Source organism: Pundamilia nyererei, unplaced genomic scaffold (genome assembly GCF_000239375.1).
Source record: "Pundamilia nyererei isolate P.nyererei 1_Seehausen unplaced genomic scaffold, PunNye1.0 scaffold00297, whole genome shotgun sequence".
Classification (NCBI taxonomy): domain Eukaryota; kingdom Metazoa; phylum Chordata; class Actinopteri; order Cichliformes; family Cichlidae; genus Pundamilia; species Pundamilia nyererei.
In genome coordinates, this window is record NW_005187698.1 from 315,841 (window position 1) to 330,322 (window position 14,482).

Genomic DNA, 14,482 nt, shown 5'->3' on the forward strand with positions numbered 1-14,482 from the left:
ATTACTCGATTCCCTAGAATTGAAATCATACACAGTTTAGTCTAAATTTAAGCACCACATAGAAACGGCCACAGTTCACGTCTACTTCATAATCAGACGACCAACAGTCGCACAAAGATTAATTCTAACGATGAAGTTGCAAATTTAAAAGAAAAAAAACACGAACTATTTCTCGTTATTTTTTAACAAAAAAAAAACGTAATTATGAACAGAGAATTATAACGAACTGAATAACAGTCAGAAATTGTCCTAATCTACCTGGTTAGTATGGTTTGTGAATGATGCAGAGACAGATTTCGTTCCACTTACCTGAAGTCCCACTGGGGGGTGGGGAAGTGGTGAAACTCGCAACGCACGGATAAAGCCAAGATTATTTCATGAATAGTGAAAGCACCTGAGAGAATTTCGGCTTTCCTCCCTCTCTCTCTCTCTCTCTCTCTCTCTCTCTTCAGCCTGTGACCAGCATCAAGAAAAAAAAAATAACAATCAAAAAAGAATCTAACGTCTCTTTATTTATTTGTGAGGTGTTTGTATGGCGGCAGCACTGGTGCTAATGTACAATTGAGTGAATGTTTTCAGCACCACGGTCAGCGCAACTTTATTGTATATACCCTCGGCGGACCACGTGATCCTCCCCACCGCCACCCCCCAGCTGCAGGCAGTGCTGACGTCACTTCCATTGATAAGAATGTTGGTGTGGAGATGGCACTGTGAGTCTAGGCTGGCCCCAGCTGATGAATGAACGGAAATGGCATGAATGAAATAGTACTTTTCCTCAATGAAAGGAGCAAATTGTAGAGATAGAGCTGGTACACAGCCATTTTCCTTCTCACATATTAAAGGGTGGTGTGTTGCATCTTCCTCCCTTGTTGCTTCCTTCCTTTGCTCTGGCTTGTTTCAGAATCAGGAGAAGAGTGGGAGGGGAAAAAATAGAGTGACCTCTTTCACAGGCTATCAATTAGGGTCATTTGGTGACATTCTCCCAAGAATCAATGACAAGAGGCCGATGTCTCGCCACAGTTTGCTTGTTGGTTTTGGTCTTAGGTGGCCCCGGATCATCTGTAGCTCATGGGCTACGGCGGGAGCAGCCGCACTTTGCTGCTTGATTTCTTCTCAATTTTCAGGGATTGCACAATTTTCTACCCACCCCGTCATTTCTAGCCGCTCTCCATCTGTCAGCGGCTCAGTGTGCTCTTAATGTGGCCTCTCATCAGCATTGTTTTGCGCCACGGAGACACGAGCCAATGACCATTTGTACATAAATCAGTAACATTTCACGATAACGGCAAACACGTGCTGAAGCAATATGTCATGATTATATGCATGAATGAATGCGGGATGTATCATGAATTCCTGCTGTTCACCATTTCAGGAATGATTAAGTGTCTGTGTGTTTATGTGATCAGGCAATTAACTTCATACATTAATTTAGTTGATACCGTTAAATTAGCTGGAATGCAGTCGCATGCAACAAAAAAGTGCATTTCAGACCCACGCGTCCAATGGGCCTCTGAAAGTGGAGCCCATATGCATTCTCATAAAAACACAAGGCTATTTTGTGACACTGAGAAGCGAAGACACCTACGCGTTGCTGTAAGATCCGGCAGTCTTTGTTCACGACACAGGATGCTGAGGTGTTTTAATGTGATATGTTTCTGTTGTTGAAGTGGAGCTTGCTCCAGCACATACAGCTAGTGCCAGTGGACAAATCGCTGTAGAATGGACAGACTTGGTTTTTGGGATGATGATTCAGTGAGATGGACCAATATCTTACAAAGAATGGAAGGAAATTGCTTAGTCCCAGGAATTCAGTACAGTTCAGAAATGGCTACAAAGTGCAGCCGTCACAAAGACAAGAGCAGTTTGACAAAGATGACAAGAAGAACAGATATTTATATACTCGATGTGTCCTGCATGGGCATGTTTTTCTCGTGGCATTCGCAAGATATAAATGTGCAACAAATTTCTCACTAGCACAACACCCCATGACAATACATAGTGCTCCGTTTGTGAGAAAATACAAAATGCAGTTTTTAAATGATGATTTTATTTCTTAAGAGAAAGAGATTTGTGCGAAAAAGTAATTCCATCTCCATACTTGTTAAACCAAGAATTAACTGTGATGAACCACTTTTCCCTCTCTTTTTTTTTTTTTCACTTTTACTAACCACACCCAGGCCTGATTACTGCCAGCCCTGCTGAATTAAGAAATCACTTAAATAGAACATTTCTGACAAAGTGAAGAAGACTAAAAGATGTCAAGAAAGCAGCACATCAAGGTCGAAAGAAACTGGGGAATTTCCCATTCCAATCAGTATAGAAAGGGTTACAAAACCATTTCTAACCCATTAGGAATTCAGCAATCTGTAATGAGAGCCTTTTCCTTTGGGATCAATAATGTATTCTGATTCTGATTCATGGTGAATATTCCCAAGAGTGTCCAGCCTACCAGAATTACTCCAAGGGTGCATCCATGACACATCCAGGAGGTCACAAAAGAACCCAGAACAACATCCAAGGGACTGCAGACCTGACTTGCCTCAGTTAAGGTCACAGTTCATGATTCAACAGTAAGAAATGCACAAGGCTAAAATGGCCCAGTGTGGCTGAATTAAAACAATTCTGCCGAGAACACTGAGCAAAGACTCCTCCACAGCGATGTGATAGACTCATTCACAGTTACTGCAAATACTTGGTTGCAGTTCTTGCTGCCTAAAATTAGTTTGATGATCTGAAACTTGTAAGTGTGACAAATATGCACATACACTAAGAAATCAGAAAGCCAAACCACTGTGCATACAACAGAAATCTCAAGATCATGTCAAAACAGAGTAAGTTTAAACACTACAGAAAATAAACATGTTTTTTTTACCACTAGCAACAATTTTCATCCACACAACTGTCATTGTGGAGGACTTGTGGTGAGAAAAATGTAACTCGAGATGTGTGCGCTGCTATATTTAGATGACCTGCGGCACAAAAATGCACAACACGAGGACTGATACCACACTCTATTAGCAGCAATCAAGAAGGCAATCACAAGGAAGTGGTGTGAAGAGGACCACCCTACTCTGGGTAACTGACCGCACGTAGCTGAAAAGATGTACACTTTGAAGGACTCTCACTTGTTTTGTTTTTTGGGCCACTGTGAATCATGTGAAGTCTGCAGAAGTTACACTGATGCAGTTTGGCCTCTGCGCCAAAACAGTTTAGGGCTCTTCCTACTATAGGCGAGAGCACAGATCTGACAGGGGCCTTTTCAAAGTGTAACTGGATCCAGGCTAATTTGGTGGCATATGTATAAAGCAACATTCATTAACTGGTGATTCATTCACGGTTAACTAATCACATAAACCTCTCAAAAGTGACCAACAGGGTGTCATGAGACAACCTGCATTAATGCACGACTTATTAAACGATAATGACTCATGCATTAGTTAAGCACACTGCACTCTTAGCAAAAAAGCTTTCCATTATCAATACTAAAACAAGAAGAGGCGTAGCATTGCAGCACTGTCTCCCAAAAGGTTTAAACCTCACTACCTCTGCCTGAAACATGAGGATAAGAATCAAAGCTCTGTTAGGGTAAACAACTCCAGGTGGTAGAGGAAATGTTTGTTCTTTTTTTCCAGCTTCCATTCAACTTTATTTATTACAGAAACAGCTTCCACTTCCACTGTCAACCAGTCATTCCCAAGGTCTGCCGTAATGGGGCGTTTTTGTACATAATGACTCAAGGGCAGATAAATATAAAGTTATTTCTGGCATTCAGTTTTCCTGTTGTTTTGAAGGTAAAGGAAGACACTGCACTGCTATTACTGGCATTTATGTGCCGGATAACGTGGAAACAAGTTGATTCACAACGTTAAGCCAACCTCATTTCCATACACTTCATTTGTCTCTGACAAGCCCCTGCTCTGGCCTTGTGCGCCACTAAATTCAGCTGTCAGTCCTCGTACAGGTTGGGTTTTCACTGCATTAAGGCTTGTGCATGTGTTTATGGGTGTGTTTTCTTTGTATGTGTGTCTGATTCATCCTCGCGCTGTACGTTCAGTTAATCACAGACAGGGGTTTGGTATTTTCACTGATGTTCTGAGGTTAATTGGATATTAGCAGCAGATGTCACATGTGGCCAACTTTATCGAGCAATTATCGAGCTTCCTGATTCAAAATGTCTTCGTTATTTTTACAGACAGAGAATTGCAAATATTATTTAGAGTCTTGAAAGTCTTCAGTCCTGTAATTAGCTGAATTTTCTGCTCTTACTCAGAAATTAGTCCTGATCTCCTCCAGATATCTAAACTAATACGGCACAAACATTTTTACTTTTCATGTCTTTTTTTAACTAAGTGAGTAATTACTCACAGGGAAGGCTGGAAAAAATAAAGTCAGCGCTTGAATTTAGTAACTTGCCAAACCTCTGACATTTCCTGCATGTACTTAGGGGGACTTATGAGTAGGGCTTTTGAATCACTTGTCACTAAAAAAAAAAAAAAAGCCTGTTTCACTTCCTGAATATTCCCAGCATCTCTTCATTAAACATCTCTGGTCAGGTTATATAAAACAATATCAAGCAGTTTGGTTACACTTTGAGTTTTTTCCCTAAGGTAGCAAACATCTGGCAGTCAGTAAGGTCCAGATCATTATGCTACCACCATGCTCACAGTTGGGATGAGGTTTTGGTGCTGGTATAAAGTGCAGTGTTTTATGAAATTTAGGAAATTTGTGCAGCAAGTCTTTCTTTGCTTCCTCACATGCAGGGCCAGCCCATGGTTTTATGGGGCCTTGGGCAGAATTTGATTTTGGGCCTCCACCCCCAGCTAAACCCGTTGGCCACATCAACTATACTAGCACGCTTGATTATTTGTGTGTATGTTGAAAAGGTGTCCAATAAACCAGGAGACAGTGGAACTTACAAACAAGTTAAAAGCAGGTTCAATAGGGTTGAAAGGTAAAGCAGGTCATCTGCTAATATTAAAGTTGATGGTTCAATCCCTGGAGGCTCCAGACTGCATCCTAAACATACTTGGGCAAAATACTAACCCCTAAGTTGCTCTCCGATGCATCCGTTGGCGTGTGAATGTTAGACATGTTGTATCAAGCACTTTGAGCGCTCAGGTAGAACAGGAAAGCACGTCATAAGAATCAGTCCATTTAAAGAGCAGAATGACCACAAAGAATTTAACATAGGCTTGAATATTTTTATTTTTTTAACATAACAAATGCAAATGTAAAAACAGACAATATTAATTAATTTGAATGGAATCTAACTAACTAGAGAGCTAACAATAGTTTGCTTCTGGTTTCCATCAACATCACCACACCTCACCTGAGCTGAACGCTTGTTTGGAGCTTCTCATTTAACATTATTGTTAGTGAAAGTTCATGATAAACACCTAACATGGACCTTTATTCATGGACCTTTATTCTTTACGCTCTTTTTTGTTTTTCTTTCCTTTTAAGCCTCAGAAGGACAAATCCTTTTTCAAGACACACTTGCGACAATCTACTTGCAAACATTTACAGTTTGCGTGAACGTGACCCCAGCTCAGCTCTCACAGTGAAGACGATTAAACCAGTAGCAACAATTTGTCAGTCAGTTAACATATTTATTAAAACATTTCCCTTTCTCTTGTATGATTACTGTATGATTACTTGTATGATTAATATATCACATGCACAAAAAGATGCACTCACTTTGGGTGTTTGGAGGCCCCAAGCAGCTGCCTAGTCTGTTTATTCTATGTTACCCACTCCAAGTGAGATTTCTATTGTGATGAACATCCAGCCATAAAAAATGCTGCTGCAGTCTATAATGATTTTTCTAATGTCCTGTAAAAGTTGGTGAAATTGAGATGCGCTCACACCAGCCTATCTTTTTTTTTGAGTTTGTCAGTAATCACAATTTGTGTCTTCATTAACAAGAAAAACACAGTTCCAATCCCATCTCCCTAACTGAAACATCTGACTCCAGACAGAAGTCATTAGCACAGAGGTTCACTTATCTTTTCCCGCCTGCACCGAGAGTTATTGCTCAGTGTATTCATTAAAGGCATGAAAAGTACAAGTGTTTGTGTGTTATTAGTTTAGCCAGATTGTGTTTCGTGACTGTGTCTTAGATGAAAATCAGATCCCTGCTGCATGAGTAAATCAGTGAAACTGATGGACTCAATCTGGTAATTCACAAACCTCTTTCATCAACCGCATAGCCCGCGCAGCCTACCTGGAAAATAAAATGGAGCTTTGTTTCTGTTTTAAAGTGAGGTTTGACTCGTCTTTGTGTGGAAATATGTTTTGTGTTTGCAGATGAGATATGCACACATCAAATGAAAATGTAATTTGTTACAATGGCTTGAGGCACCACATAACCTCTGTTTGATTAGATTCTGCGCGAGCGACTGTTTGCTGCAGAATGTGAAGCATTCGCAAGGCAGCCGTGTCGTTGCGCCCGCGTGTGTGTGTCTGTGTGTGTGTGTCTTTGTTGAAATGCTTGACGGCAGCAGCAGGCTCAGAGAGGTAAGCATGGAGCCGGAGGGCAGATGCTGATATAACGGTCTGGCATTATCAACTGCCACTCAGCATTAGTTGGCCCCTTACCCTCACTCCATGTCCGCACCCCCGCACTGACTCACACTCTACCGCCTGCTTGGCCACTCACATAGTTTAACACTGGTACACCGTGCTTGCATTTAATGGAATACACACACTGGAGAACACACACATACACCTCGCAGTAATAGTTCCATTTATGTGGTCTTTTTCGCTCGCACAGACACACACACACACACGCAGGGAAACAAACACACTCGCCCCTCTCTTACTGTAATGTACATTACAGACAAACGAACCTTTGGAGGAGGTTGGGGCGTGCTGTCACTGATGGTTCCCAGTACAAACCGCTAAGACAAGAGGCAATGACAACACGTGGCTGGCCTTTTGTTCCATTTAATTAACTTTTTCTTTCCACTGTTGGTATTGGACTGAGGAGAGCTGCAGGGTTGCGAGGCAGAGCTGAAAAATCGACACGCTTCAAACAGTCGCAGACACGGATTGGTGAATTCCCCAGGTTTTGCTGACATTATGGCCACAATTATAGTAATGGCAGGCTGGGGATCTTTCGGCAAGTGTGCTAATGCAGCTACCTCGCACAGCAAAGGGTCTCTACCTGGAAGTGATAAAATAGAGCTCCTGATTAACAGAAGCTTTTCTGCCCACGCCATTTTGTCAGGGGAGGGAAGGACAAGTAATTGCACCATAAGGTTCCTACAACACAATGCTTAGCTGGGACTCGATGATGTGTGCAGGACCCCGGCGCCCACACTATAATCTGCCGTTTCATCGAGGCAGAGGCTTTTTGTTTTTTTCACATGTGCTTTAAAGTTAACATTTTATGCGAGCTATGCTAACCTACACACATATCTGCATATGCATGTTGCGTGTCTTAGTCACAGGAGACTCATATGATGACACTCCTTACAATAATGCGGATTATTAGGTTAATCTTTTACATCCATTGATCAAAAGTTTTCTGTCAGTGCTCAGGATACGGAAAGTAGATGCTGTCACTTTATGGCCCAGTTTCATAGAAAGCAGCCATTTCCAGCCACCGAGCTGAATCACTCCCTGTCGTTCCCACGTTGTTCTCTGTGAGTCAAATACCGTTCGCGTCAGAAGGTTCAACGCAGCGTCGCACAACAACATCTGTTCTACTCGGGCTGGGTGACACACTGCTGTTATGCTGCATTGTTATTGTTGGCTTTTATAGCTAAGCAGCTGTGTTTACATATGGAAAGTAACGTGGTAGAAGAGCCTGACAGCGGAATTTTTTAAAACCCCTGTCCCATCGGTAGCCCTCAAAAGCCTCCAGATTAACTGGTGATATTACAACCAAATCCGGCTTTAACGAGCGTTAAATGACACCGATGTCAAGCCTGGTTTTTGCCGTATTGCAGACTTAATGTCATCGTAATACATGATGCAACTTTTCCCTTTGCATTGTTACAGAAATGCTTATGGAGACTGCACATGCAACATAGCAAACATGTTATGCAGGAAGTCATATGTAGTCATATGTAATTGTAGCGTTACGTTTTCTTACAGTATGCACATCTTTGAATTTACCTTTCCAAAGTGGGCACAGCAGCTAATATCCAACGTTTCTGGTCAGCTTGTGTCATGCTGCTTTTTATCTGCTAATGCATGCTGGGAAAAAATGCATCAGTATTAGCACTGTTGCCTCACAGCAAGACGGTCCTGAGTTCAAATGTACCATCTGGCCGGGTCTTTCTGTGAGGAGCTTGCATGTTCTCCCCGTGTTTGCGTGGGTTCTCTTTGAATATTTTGGCTTCCTCTCACAGTTCAAAGATGTGCAGTTAGTGGGGTTAGGTTAATTGTGGTGATTCTAATTTGCCCATAGGTGAAATTTGTGTCTCTCTGTTAGCACTCCTTCCTATTTGTCTTTTATCCAGTTGCACCAGTTCCTTACTCCTCAAACCCAAAACTTTGACTTACTTAAGTTTGTATTTCTGGAATTTTCTTCACTTCTCTTTTGACTGTTTATTTTTTATTATATCTTTTTGTACTGTTTTACTGACCTTTAACTCAGAATGTTTCATGCATGGTGTGCTTTTGGATTCCTGGGCTGCTTTGTTTTTTTGGACCTCGCCATCCCTTGCCTCTTTTACTTCCCTCACTGACTGCCTTAATGTCCATTGCCCTAAGCCTAGTATTAAAGATTTGGATATTTGAACTTTTATCTGCCTCTGGCGTCCTGCATTTGGGTGCACTCAAGGATGTTGGTTGTCACATGACATGTCACGCTGATATTAAAGTAAATAAATAAAATAGAAATGGAGCAATCAGCAAAATCAATATGGTCATGTTAGTGGCTTTTAAGAAAATACCTTAAAAGGATTTTTAAAAAAATCAAATATTCCTAATATTTGTATTGCATCTATCCTCCCAGGTGCCTAAATCGGTTCTGTCAGCCCTGCAAAGAATAATGTCTTTCTGTTCACACTGTGCAGCCCTGTGAATGAACACCATCCTTCCATAAGTAATCCATGACAGGTTAACGCATCTACCCTGATGAATATGTGTTAAGGGTAATATTGGAATCTATAAACCAATATTAATGATAGTTCGAGCAGCCACTGAATGCCAAATACCTATTAGACCTTTCAAAAGAGTTATGGTGGGACTCCATGGACCCCTCGGGAAGTGGATTCTGTGTGAATAATGTGTGCGTATTGTGGTGATTGTTGTCCTACTCTCTCACTGTCTGCTACCCAGAAATCATTTACCCACTTGAATATTAGCTGTAAAATGTGCATTGCAACCTTTGAGAAACTGGTGGCGTCAGTGACGGATGGTGTTGGAGGCCAGAAGCAGGCAATGAATTTGAGGTTGATGAGGCGACTCATATCGGAGCGCGCGACATCAGTGCTCGCCATCAATCTCTTCGCCTCTTCCCTGTAGACATCTGGCACATGCATCAGCAAACACACTACTGAAAGTGAATTGAACCCAACCCTGACAAAAACACATGCAGACACAGGGCAATGCAAAGCCTGATGACAAGATGCTCGGCCTGCAGCCAAATGCCTCTAATGTAATACAGTAGAACCTGAGACTTTATTAGAGTAATAGCTAGCATCCACGTCATTTGAAATCACTGCACCAGAAAGCACAGATGGCAAAGCCACGAATTGAAGTCTTAAAGGCAGGCAAGTTGCAGTTTTGCAGAACTTCTCTATAACATGCGGCCAATTTTATCCTCATGCATTGATCCAAAATAGTCAAACAATGAAACACTGTGTTTAAATATACAAACAAGAAAATGCAATGTTAAAAATGCAGCTTTTATTTTTTTACTGTAGCTATATTGATGCATAGAAGTTCCTCATTTACATTCATGAAAAAAAGATGCCATTGCAGTTGTCATTTTACTGAATTCTGAAGCTTAGTAAACAGTAGATGTTTATTTGTTTGTTTGCACGATTTTACATTATTCATTCTATTGGTATTAAAATAGAGCATTAGACTTCAGGCTACTAGTAATTGTGAAAGGCATAGCTAAAGCTATGTTGGCTCTTTTTTTTTAACTTTACTTAAAAATGCTGATATAATCTCTGCTAATACTGCACATATATACACACATATATACACACCAAGTGCATTTCAGCTATCAGACTGGTGCTTGTGTCTTTACTTTCCTCGTGTTTTGTTTAGACTGCTCATTTTTAAGTGACCTTGTTAGTGTTGTCACTGATTGTGAAGATGCTTTTCTTATTTGACCATTTAAAGTGTTGACTTCTCAACCCAACTGTAACACTAAAATGTAGTATTGATTAAATTTTACGGTCATTTTACAGTTTTAAATTTGGTCAGTGATGTCCTGGCAACCAGCAGTCGATAGAGAAAAGTGTGTTTTTCAAAAATGCTAGCAGTCGCTAGTGTGAAATTGGTCACTAAGGGGTATAAAGTGCTGAGCCAAAATCTTATTTGAGATTACTTTAGTTGCTAGAAGATTGCCAACTTGACTGCAGTAAAAGTTGTGCCTTTCGAAATTTTCACAACGTTTACTTTGAAGTCAAACGTTCACTGTTTCCAGTTTGTGTCACACCTTTTCAAGTTTCATTACAGCTGAAAGAGTAAATGGCGAGTGTTTACAGACAAGTCAGCCATGCAAACTATTGGCAACCATAGCAACCTCTTCAGTGACTGATGAAATCTCAAGGAGTTTCTTGGTGTAGCATTTTCTTTGCAATCAATAAAACTCTTTTTAAACTGCCAGCAACCCCTCGTCATCTCGTTGCGAAACATTTTTCACAGATCACCAACCGTCTGGCTGTGACATTAGGTTTCTACCCACTGTAGCTTTAATATTGTCTTTCTTATCTCATTTATGATAGTACAACAGATATTTTTTTGTTTCGGCTGCAGGGCCAACAAATTTTAGATTATAAAGTTAAAAAAAACCCTCCTTTGTGAATCCTAACTGATCGGGAAAGAAACACGGTCATTTCCCATCAGCTCACAGCTTGCCTGCGTGTGTTGCTGGTCTAGACCAAACGCAAACAGGCACAAGCTGTACCACTGCTATACCTTGAGGCAAACAAACAGAAGGAAGGATGAGTCCTCCAAAACTCCTTGTTGAAGTGAAAACTGTTATCAGTTATCAGCGCACCACCCGACTGGAAGGGAAGTAATTTGAAAGCCGTTTGAAATGCAGTAATTTGCCAGTGTGACTCATCGCTGACACCTACAGCGACAAAAACCTCTGATCCTCTAAAGGAAGAATGGGGGTAACATAACTGTGTGTGTGCGTGTGTGTTATAAACCAGCAAGCTGGCATTTGAGGTTAATAGATAGAAAGCTATAAGAAGATATGTACCTTCAATCATAATAATTATGGATCATATTTCCTGCATCATTGTAAAAAATATCTTTTATGTCCGGCTCCAAGCTCCACTTGCTAACCTTTAATTGATGCAATTAAAACATGAAGTTTTGTTTTATTTTGTTTTGATTTTCATTGATTAAATGCACTTGAGCTCCTGTGTCTGCAACTGCAAAAAAGGATCACGAACCCTTTTATTGTTCCGACAGTCAACACGTCTTTCTATTTATAAACGTCCTGTGAATATGTAGGGACTTTCCATTAAAGGAGAACAAGCTTGCTGTGGGTATTAAATGATATCACAAGGCTGAGATATAAAACAAACTGCCTACATTTCCATATCAGGCAGGAAGCCGGGGTCCAGTTAATATGATTTTGATGACAACCTGATGGCATCAAAGAAAATAGGGCACGCTCACTCGAGGTGTCAGGGTGACGGAAATTATCATGATTAATGTTGGGTTATGACTAGGCAAGAATGTAATCAGTCTCTCACTTGTTAATCATTATCTCTCCCTGATTAATTTTGGCTCAAGATTTAAAATAAGATATCATGCTTCATTGTGTTGGGCGAAAGCCTTAAACAAGGCTTTCACTGCATGAAGCACTAGACTTTGCGACTCGTAATAATATTAATAATCATACGAACACGTCTCCTGCATTTAACATGTGCTGAAATCAAAAGCGAGACACTTTAATACCATAGAAAGCCTACAGTTAGGAGGTATACAGTATACTTGTCATCAACAGTAAGCATAGCCCCAGGTACTGCATCGAGTATCCACTGTGAAGCCATGGGGTTCAAAAACACTTCAAGTCCTAACAAAGCCAGGTGATTTGTGGCCAGCTTGTCAGCTAAAAAAACATAAGGTGCATTTTTGCATTAAGCTTATTTCTCCTTTTAGGGATGCTAGAACCCTCCAGCCAACCCGCCAAACCAACAACAGACAAATGAATGAACAAAGAAAATTTATAAGCATCCTGTCAAGTGGACAGCAGGCTAACCAACAAAGTGGGACATGAGTGAAGCCTTTAAATGTATTTGTGGTTATCATATTATTGCAATACTGCATGATCCATGTAGAATAAAAGTTTTTCAAAGATTGCTAAGGCACTGCAAAGGTTTGACAACACTCTTTCATTTTTTAACAGTGAGTTATCAAGCACAGAGTAACTCATATACTGTTATTGTATGTCTGAGTGCCACGGTGGCATGAAGAAAATCACACAATGAGCAGGGTTATTCCCAACAGTATTACATGTACCTCTATTCTACACTCGCCAAACACTTTGCTAGGTTAGCCCAGGGGTGCGCAATCTCTAAAACCTGCAGGGACACCGGCCCTCGTGTCCCTGCAGGTTTTAGATCTCACCTTGGGTCAACACACCTGAATCACATGATTAGTTTGTTACCAGGCCTCTGGAGAACTCCAGGACATGTTGAGGAGCTAATTTAGCCATTTAAATCAGCTGTGTTGGTTGGAGGACACATGTAAAACCTGCAGGGACACCGGCCCTCATGGACTGAGATTGCCCACCCCTGGGTTAGCCTGTCAACTGCTGATTACAAGAAATATCAGATCACCTCATTGGATGGTAGCAACTCAGTGTATGTACATTATGATTAGAGGTTATTAAAACGACTTTGAATGTCTCATGGTTGTTACCACTTGACCTGCTAGTTTAAGTAAACTGCTGATCTACTGTGAATTTATTGCACAACCATCCCTAGGGTTTACATACAGTTGTCTAAAAGTTCAGAGGAGAATGACCAGATTGCTTTGAGCTGTAACTCAAATAACCAAACTCCAACCAAGGTATGCAGAAGAACATCTCTCTACACAGCAGCAGAAGCCCACACTGGGTACTACTCCTGTCATCTGTCAACTGTAATATTAAACACATCCCACCTCCTATCTCCACCAAGGTCTAAGTCATATTTCACTCAATGACATATAAATCAATTTATAACTTTTATGTAATGTGTTTCCTCAGGATTTTTGGTTGGTATTGTGCCTCTCTCCATTAAATTGAATATACCACAAAATTAGAGAATTTACATTTCGTTGTAAGTGAGAGCAACTGTTGTGCTTGTCCTTTTTCTGCATATTAAATTCTGCCTGTATATTTGTTGTTAAACTGTTAAATAAAACAAAAATCTGCACATTTAAGTCATCCCTTTGAGCCAAAAGCTCAAACAGCTGGTTCTCTACTCATGGATCTGTGTGACATTAACAACAGTTGACGGTCATCTCAGCTCTTGCTGTGCAGCGCTCCCCTCCACCTGCTCTGTTTGATTTATATTTATCCACCGCTCTAAAGCAGAACACACTGCAAGGTTTGGATGACAAAAATAAAATAAAATTAGTCTTTTTAAAGAAGAAAGCTTAAGAGGATTAAGTTTTTATTTCTCTATTTGTTTCTCTTTGTTAGCATTTTTGGCTAGGCTAATGCTAACCAACCCTGCTGTTACATCTGTAAGGATCATCACTGAGGAGTGAGAGCAACAGGCGACATGCTATAACATGTCTCTGAAATGTTGCCGTGCGTAAGAAAAGGTTAACATTACCCAGTGAAGATACCACAAAATGCTGCTGGTACAAGCTGCCAATTATAGGTAATCAGTATAATCATTATCACCTGCTTGCTGATTGCAGTTTAACAGAGGCGTTTTCTCTGAAGGTGGTGAAAATGCACTCAGTGACTCAAGGAAACTCTTGAAGGCTTTTTGCAAAAAAGTGTGCTGTGCATGAAAAAATTAAATTAAACACACTCTCACAACAACCTTTCTATTTTGCACACCATGAGATTAGCATTAGATTATCTTGCTGTATCAAGGGCTTTAGAGTTTTCAGAGATCTGATAAGCCTGCAAACTGTTAAACATCTTCATCTGATAAGGGTCTTAAAAGTGTGCATAACATTTATGGTTCAGAAACATGTGGGAGTGAGATTTAAATATAAAAATATCACAACGTAATAATGATGCACTCTTGAAATGCCAAATTTGGTGCAAAAAGTCGACAAATGGGTAAGTATACATTGTTTATGTACAAGTGTATATATATATATATATATATAT

At 40.5% G+C, this 14,482-nt stretch overlaps 1 protein-coding gene across 1 annotated transcript in view; it reads right to left on the minus strand.

The window, feature by feature from the left end:
• The window catches only part of LOC102202845 (mesoderm induction early response protein 1), a 4,712-nt gene extending 4,287 nt beyond the window's left edge, over positions 1 to 425 (minus strand). The window contains exon 1 of the mRNA XM_005751032.1: positions 310 to 425. The gene's annotated coding sequence lies outside the window, so the exon portion shown is untranslated. The remainder of the gene's footprint in view (positions 1 to 309) is intronic.
• Between the last annotated feature and the right edge of the window lie 14,057 nt (positions 426 to 14,482).